A 9,195-nucleotide genomic window follows, 5' to 3' on the forward strand; every position below is an offset into this window, starting at 1 on the left:
TCAATAGTAAGTACAATTCAAACAAAATGCCTCAATCTTACACCAATAGGCTTTAATCTAAGATAATTATATATATTTTATTTTTATATCGATAAAAAATTATATATTATGTATATTTATATAATAAAAATAATAGTAATATACATCATATTACCATGTTACAGATGAGTCAGTAAAGGAGTAAAATCAGAGCGTTTTTTTCCCCATTCATCCGATACCTTGTGGTGGTTCCCTGGTGGTCTAGTGGTTAGGATTCGGCGCTCTCGATCCCCAGTCAGGGAAACAACCCCAGCCATTAGGGTTGCACAATAAATGGGGAGGGTTGCGTTAGGAAGGGCATCCAGCGTAAGAACGTGCCAAATCAAACATGCGGATCACGAATACGGATGATCTGCTGTGGCGACCCCTAATGGGAGAAGCTGAAAGAAAGTTTATCCGATACCTTGTGGTCAAGCCAGTGCTAAACAGACAGGGAGGCTCTGATATATCATTCACCATTTGCCATCATTTGTCATTTGTCTCACACACAAAGGTTTATCTTACTTTCGACTTTTCACCCCTTAAAACCCTTGAATCATCTCCGTCAGACGACATTGTACGTGTGATGAACAGGTCTATTAAAATTATTGAATTATTGAATAATTTACACCAATGAACATGAACAACTTATTAATCACAGGTTTTTATTATCTACACCTCCTGAGACAATGAGGCAGTTCTCAAATTAATTTCATGCATTTCCTTTCAACATATGGATGAAAACGTGTGAAAACGTGTGCCAGTACATGGTAATAGCAGCATTACCATGTACCTGCAGTAAACTTTGTTTAAAAAAAATAAAAAGATGCTGTTAAATATAGAAGTTAATCGTGCAGCGTGCTCAGTATCATCCCAGTATCGCTTAGCAACGAGGATACGGGCGTTCTACTAATGACCAGATTAAAAAACAGCAGCAACTAGAGACATAGAGAGAGATGATAGAAGTTTATTAAGGCAGAAATTGAACTGAATTCGAGATGCAAAAAAAGAACAAAGACGAATAAAACACGTGTACGTACATAATTCCATGTTCCTGAAACGTTCCAGTTCATATGTGATGTCAAACCTAATTACTGGTGTGGTTTAGGACACTGGAACTATCCAACTATTTAACCAGACAATTTACTTGAGATTAACTTTATTATTTGCGGCAAGTATTTGAAAATCTAGGAATGCAAATCAATTCATTAATTTTTAAAATGAATATGTTTCAAAATATTTTTTGCTGAAAAAGTAAAATGAAAATACGCCATATTTACAGTTCCTTACCATCTTGGTTTTTTTTACTGGTTTTAAGATACTTTTGAACAAACCAGGAGTAAAAGATCTGATCAACCCTCAGTGCATAATCCATCAGTGACTTCATACATTCTGGCTTTACTCCGTGAATTTCATATCTTGAAAGCAGGATCACTGGTTGCTTTTAAAGAGGATGACGCATTTTCAGGTGGTGCTCGCTAAAAATCCAGGGAAAAAAAAAATCATTAAATTTCCCTGTTACTTCCAGGTTAGGACTGTTAGATTGGAAATAAAATTGTCAAAAAATTGTAAAATTTAAAAGAGGGTTCTTTTCATGTCTCCTCTCCAATGGCACAGCACTGCTCTTGGGAACGAGGATTTGAATTGGACCAAATTGAATTATATGATTCTCGTTCTTAGATTGGCACCACATTCTTTCTTCTGCTTCAGTTGCTGAAAATAGAAGTGCGAATCCTGACACGTTTTTCACTTTGCACATTTCACCTCCTTCAGATCTTCGTTTGGCAGACTCGCTATCACAAAACTAACAGGCAACAAAACAGGAAATGTCATTATTGCATACTTTGTAATATCAGGCCAATTTTCCGCTTCTGTACCGGTGACCATTTTCAAACACTGTCAACATCACGATTTGATTCGTGAATCAGAATCAAATTCCTTAAATTTCTGAAACATATTCAACATTTTTTAAAGTGTAGAAAAAGGACAGATTTCAAACACAGAAAAGGAAATTTTGTCAGGTAAGACTTAATTGTTTTTAGCTCTTTTTTCTTTCTTTCTTTATTTATTTCAAGGGATATATGATGTCCTGTAGGCGAGACCCTTGTAAAGTTCCCACTGGCTTTACGCTTTGAAAAGATAATATTCTAGATCAAGAAACTTACTTAGAATGATTTCTAAAAGGATAGCCAATAGTTGTGAATGATATGTAATGTGATTTTATTGAACAAACTCTATCTATCTATCTATCTGTCTGTCTGTCTGTCTGTCTGTCTGTCTGTCTGTCTGTCTGTCTGTCTGTCTGTCTGTCTGTCTGTCTGTCTGTCTGTCTGTCTGTCTGTCTGTCTGTCTGTCTGTCTGTCATTATAAGCTAGATCCAAGGTACCTTTGAGGAAGCTTTGGGTTTTTTGATCTACAATATTTCCAGCAAAGGTTTACAAAGCTAAAAACCAATGTGCGCTTTACATGGGTGTTGCCCACTGGACAACATATAACCCCTGAAATAAGATCGATTGTGTCATTAAAGGAAAAAGAAGACGACAACAATAGATAAACAAACCTGTGGCAAATGTGGAAAATGTGTTTTCTAAAAAATGTTTTCTGGCTGGTGCCATATGTAAATTTCGATAGCTGCTCTCAAAAATCCAAAATGCACAATAAATATTACAGTCTAATATCTAGAGATGTTTTTCTCAAAACATTCTTGCAACCCAGGAGGAACTCTTCCTCTGTTCTAATGTTGTACAAAGACAGTTTTAATGATTTTCTTTGTTCAGTTAATTTCAAGGTCAAGTTCAACAGGTGCAACTAACTCCTGATTTATTTCAGATGGCTCATGATAGCAAATGCAAAAAGAATGATGATTTTAAAAGACTGTTTTTAGCAGGAAGGGAAACTTTCCCTTTAAAACATTCTTCATTCTGGTAGTAATATCAGTTTTCCTTTTTATCAGATCAAGTCATTTTTTATTACATTTATTTTTCAAACCACAAGTATGCTTTAACTCTGTTTCAGTTTTTGTCATGGATTTTGGAAACGACCTTCCCAGCAGAAAAAAATACAATAAAAACATTTTTAGCATTTTATAGTTATAATAGGAATTGTATTAGTTTTAATAGAAACTGTAATTTTCTCATTTGAGTCTCTCCTTGTAATTGTTGCCTTCTATTGGTTACTTCATGTTATGTCTGATATCGTTAAGGCCCACCAGGGAAAAAGATCACATGTTGGTATCTACTGGACACCAATAGGGACCATTAGGACATTATTAACATCCATACATTTAATTTCTAAAAGGGCTTCTTTGGTTCGATGATTAAGATTTAATTATGTACAAAAAAATACATAATACATAAACGTTTGAGGATTGTTTTAATGGTTAACAGTTAATGGTTTGTTATGGTATTTGCAGTGCAAACCATTAGAATTGTGGTGATTTGTTTTTTAAGCTGGCATAATTAATTTTATTATTATTAATAATAATAGTACTAGTTATTATTAAGGTGAAACTGTATTTAATTACACTATAAACCAAGCAAGTGCACTGCTTTCCTCTGTTTGTCAACTGTGAATACACTTAGCTGATGTGTGGTGTGTGTGTGTGTGTGTGTGTGTGTGTGTGTGTGTGTGTGTGTGTGTGTGTGTGTGTGTGTGTGTGTGTGTGTGTCTTCAGCTGAATGTTTTAACATGCCGATGTAATTAGCTAATTGCCTACGTGGTAATTACCCACCTCTCATGCAACTGTTTATATTTATGCCTTTGAGTTTTGACTTCTGCTCTTGCGCCTGATGTGGTGTAATCAGAGGCTTGTCCCTGCCAGCGTTCACACAGAAAGATAAAAACCACTGAAAATAAAGGTTCACATGGCGAGACGAGTCTGTTTGTACACACAGGCTGCAAATCTCACAGGAAATCAGGAAACTAAAGATGCAGAAATCAAGAGCAGATGCAACACACACCCACACACTAGCTGAATGTGTTTCTATTAAGTAGCAGCAGGAAAAAAAAAAAAAACGTTTCAATTTGAAAACAAGTTAAATGACTCGAAGCCAGGTTCAAGTTTTATTTACATGACTTATTAAAGACTTATAAAAACGGGTTGCCAAGTGGATCAGTAGTTCTCCCCGTCATTGCAGGACTGAGGGTTTCGATTTTAATAGCAGCTTTCCAATGGATGGATCTTCATCACTTCACTTCAAAATCCCAGCCATGTTTAAATTCTAATGTTAACAAAAAAAGTGTCTTTTCCTTTTAAAATAAGTGCACTATATGAACAAAAGTATTGGCACCTGACTTTTCTAGCCATCTCTCATCCTTCCCAAACTGTACCACAAATTTGAAGGTAGAAAGATCTGAGGTACCAGCAACCAGTGTTCCTGTCCCTTTTCCACCCTTTGGATCTGCTTGATTCATACCTCTGGATGGTGGGATATTTTTCACACTATTTTGAAACAATGTGAACTTCCACACACACACTGTAATATGAGCAGAATTCTGCAACACTATCTGTTGCACCAGGGTCCAAACCAGTACCTAGCTTCACTTAACCCGAATGTACAAGATAATTAGATTGCACTGTGCATTAAAACAGAATGCTGTTAATGTAATGATCTTACTGATAAAAAGCTCATCCCAGAGGACAAAATGTGTGCTCGGGTAATATCTGTGGAGCGGCAGGCTACAGGATTTATCACTGAGTAGTAACCTATAATATCAGCATTGATAGAGGGCACACCTTCTAAAAAATCAACACCAACCGGAGTGTTACAGTCTAAGAGATGCATCAAAATAAAACTGGTTATCAGTGTATTTCGTTTTAGTAAATCATAATGATTAGAGGGCAGCGCTAAAAGTTTTGTTGGTGTTAGAAACGCCACACAGATAAAAACCAAAAACGGACCTTCACAGCTTGTATCTACCACACATTGCCCTAAGCTCCCTCTGATCTTCTAGGGAGAAATGAAGGAAGACATGCTTCAAGACCTCGGTTTTGGAATTAACTTGCACTTGTTGCCAGAAATGCTGGGTCACTAGAAATACAGTAACATTTTGTAACAAGCTTCAACTGTCTGCATGGTCTCCAGAAATGTGAAAATGTATGAAGATTTAGCTGTAAATAAACAGCTGCACTTATCAAAAATACAGAATGATGTGCCGAGACAGATGTGCGCATTAATGTGACAGATTACTACAACCTTTTTCTTGCACCAATCACAATTAGACAGGAAAACAATGAAAATGTAAACAAATATAACTCTCTCTCTCTCTCTCTCTCTCTCTCTCTCTCTCTCTCTCTCTCTCTCTCTCTCTCTCTCTCTCTTTCTCTCTCTCTCTTTCTCTCTCTCTCTCATTCCTTCAGCTTCATCATAAAAATTGCCTCCAGAGGATAACAGTATTCAGTTTAAAGGCAGTCGATAGATTTTGACAGTAATTCTTTGGTTTAAAAAATAAAAATGTTTTGCAAGCCACAATGGTTCCACATGAACAGCCTAAAGATCCATGAGGTTACTGTACAGGGTTTAACTCAGGAACCATGAAGATAGATTTGGGGTGTGATAATTGTAGACAGTTTGCTACAATTTCCTGGAGCTACAACTGCCATAAACACTGTTTTCATTCAATTGTCCATCTGTGAATGGATTTTTTGTGTCTCCCAGATGAGGATGGGGTGCCTTTTAAGTCTGGTTCCTCTTAAGGTTTCTTCCTCTTATCATGACCATGGGCTTGCTCATTAGGGATAAACTAATAGGGACTATAAATATGATAAAAAAAAATTTAATTCTGTAAAGTTATGGGACATTGTTATAAGCCTTACACTAAAAATTTCATTGAAACTGAATATAATTGAACAGGTAATCTAATGGTAAATAGTTTAGACATTAGAGATGTTTAGATGTTTACCATCTTACAATTTTCACGCAGAATTTTTGACGTCAAGTCATCATATTTTCTTTAATTTTAAATAAAAAAAATAAAACCATCTCTTCTCTTTGATATAGTATATATATATAAATATATATGGGGTTGGAAAATTTGATAAGTTGACGTCTAAAAATTCAGTGTTAAATTTGCAAGACGGCAAACATCTGAAGAGCTCTGATGTCTGAACTATTCACAATCCGATATTCTGATATTATATACTTTTGAAGAAGTGTAGAAATGCCTCCAATGAGCGAGAAATGCATGTATCATGAATGTATTAGAAGTCATTCATGTATAATATTACAGTGGCTCAAATAGGCCAAGCCTGAGCAGCATTGCTTTGTATTTGTTCAGTGTCAAAAATATAATCCTTCATATAGCCAAACTTCCCCTCACATTGGGTTTCCTTAATCTCCCTGACTGAACTGTTAATCTGAATATTAAATGGGTTTTAGATTCTCTTTCTTTCTCCCTATGATCTTTCATGCTTTAGGACCTGGGCTTATTTGGAATCCATTTGCCCAAAAAAAAGTGCACAAGCCAGCGGAAATAAAACCGACTGATGAAAATAAAAGCATATTTTTTACTCAGGAGTAAAATTATTTATATTACAACCGCTTTTACAAAAAATGATAAAAATAAAATGGAGAGAATACAGCGTATTATGAACCTTCTCTGCCAAGAAATATCTCAGCTCAGGCTGGAGTGAAAAAAAAAAAACCCTACTTTTTAAGGTGCCAAACAGAATCTCACAACTAAGGATAGAACAAAACTGCTTTGAGCTGACAGGAATAAACATTCTTTGGAAATGTGGTGAGCAGAAAAGCATTATAGAATGTCAGACTATGAGCGTAATATGTGCCAGGAACAGAAGTCCACACTGGGTTTCCTTCTTGCCAACAAATTACAGGAGTCTAAAGCTTCAGTAGGCACTCACACTAGACAGTTGAAGACTAAAACAGCCTCGTATGAACTTAAAGTTTAAGTATTAATGTCCAGCCATCTTACTAGTCTAATAGGAAGATCGTTAAGTCATTAATAATTGCTGTATACAAAACTCTGATTTATTGACTCAAGTTCTTTTTTTGGAGTGAAAACTGAAAGTTCATCCCGTTCCCCTGAAACTTAACTGTTTTAACTGAAGTTACAAAGAGGAGAATGTTGTAAACCTGCTTTCTGCATCAAGTCACACAAACTGCAGTGTCAACAGAAAGTCAAATTTCTCACCCAGCTCCTGCACTCATGCCGCACTGTATTCAGCTCTTTGGTAATTCTGTATACATGTACATTTAAACATGGTTTCAAAAAGAATATAAGTATATAGATCATTCCTTCCGACTCTAAACATGTCTACTCATGTAGGGTCTGTACATTTAGGTTACAAAAGTAATTGTAATTAGCAAAAACTGAACAAAAGTTACAGCTATTTTTATATGATTTAGCTTATTACAGTTTCAAAGGGCATTTAATTTTATATAACTACATCCTATATCTGGTTATCAAAGGATCGCAATTTATTTTCCTTATTCAATTCTGTTAAACCCAGAAACTATTGCCTCAAAAACAAATAAACAGCTCCAAGTCTTTACATATGTACAACAAATTGACAAAAGTAACTGGAAAAGGATTATAATCCTGAGGCCATTTTCCACTCTGATTTTCTTCATCAGATTTAAAACTCCCATTTTTCACAGTCAAGCTGCATCTTTACGGAATCAGCAGATTTTTTTATTTTTTTAAAGATCCTGTCAGCCCACGTTTATGCGAGCTCAAGAGCCAAATTATTAAATCATATCATGTGTTAACAAAACATTATTAAATATATTATAATGCAGCACAACATGAGCAAGGAGGGGGGACAGGGGGACCTACATAATCTAAATCTGAATAATAAAAGATTAATACTGAATGGATTTTTTTTTAAGAAACAAAATATTGCCTTGATGCTATGGTGAGGTTTTCTGCAAACACGCATCTATTGAACAGGAGGAATGAATCTCAGCGGCAGGTGTTTTGTCAAAGGTAAAGCAGTCATTTGAGGTTTATCATTATGGGAAAGTCATTATAGAGAAGATTTGAGATGACATGAAACTTTATTATAAAAAAATAAAAAAAAAAGCTCAGGATCAAAACACTAGGGTGGTTAGAGGTGGCCAGATAATGTGGTGGTCAGAGGATGAACAGGAAAATAAGTGGTCAGAGGGTGCCCAGATAATGGGTTGGCCAGAAAACTGGGTGGTTAGAAGGTGGCAAGGAAAATAGGGTGGTCAGACAGTGGCCAGATAATGGGGTGGTCAGAGAATGGCCAAGAAAAGAACTGGTCAGAGGGTGGAAGGATAATGGGGTGATCAAAAAAGGGGTGGCCAGAGGGTGGAGATAATGGGGTGGTGGGTGGCCAGGAAAATAAATGGTTAGAGTGTGGCCAGAAATTTGGGTGATCAGCAGGTGGCAAGATAATAGGGTGGCTAAAAAAAGTGGGGTGGCCAGATAATGTAATAGTCAGAGGGTGGCCAGAAAATGGAGTAGTCAGAGGGTGGCCTGGAAATGGGGTGGTCAGAGGGTGGACAGAAATATGAAATGCCCAAAAGCTGGAGGAGAACGTTTTAGATAATACTTTACACTTATTATCTAACTTTAATCTCAGGTCCAGACACAAATGACCTGCATTACCTTGTCACCACTACTTGCCTAACAAAGAGATCAACATTTTGGTCAGGCTAATGGGTTGCCAAAAAATAAAGTGGTTAATGGGTCACCTGAAAAAGGGTAGTCAAAGGTTGGCCCAAATGGTGGAGACACCAAAACACCAGACAACCTTCATTACCATGTCACCATTACTTTCCTAACATAATGTTTATTATTTTGCTAACTTTTATATCCAACAGTTATAGGTAGTGCACTCGCCTGTGCATTCTGCATTATTATGAGTCAAAGTTTTGACCCTGAATCTTGTTGCACAATTAACAGTACTTGAATGATATCAACAAACAAAGCAAAAAGGCATCAGCATTCATTTGTTCTTACTGCGATTTCAAGAGGTCAGTGAGCAATTTGGGTTTGAATCTGAATCACCTGCATGTATAGTTCAGCTGCTGCTTTTAATGGTTTAGGGGAAGAAAAAAACATCACAGAACACGAAGCTGTTCCACAAGTGGCAGTAATCAAACACTCGAAGCCTGACATCTTTCAGATAACACAGTGTACTTTCCTGAGGATCTTCTCCAGTTAAATAGAATTGGTTCACTTACATATACA

The sequence above is a fragment of the Silurus aristotelis genome, assembly GCF_946808225.1.
Source record: "Silurus aristotelis genome assembly, chromosome: 18".
In the NCBI taxonomy this organism is placed as follows: Eukaryota; Metazoa; Chordata; class Actinopteri; order Siluriformes; family Siluridae; genus Silurus; species Silurus aristotelis.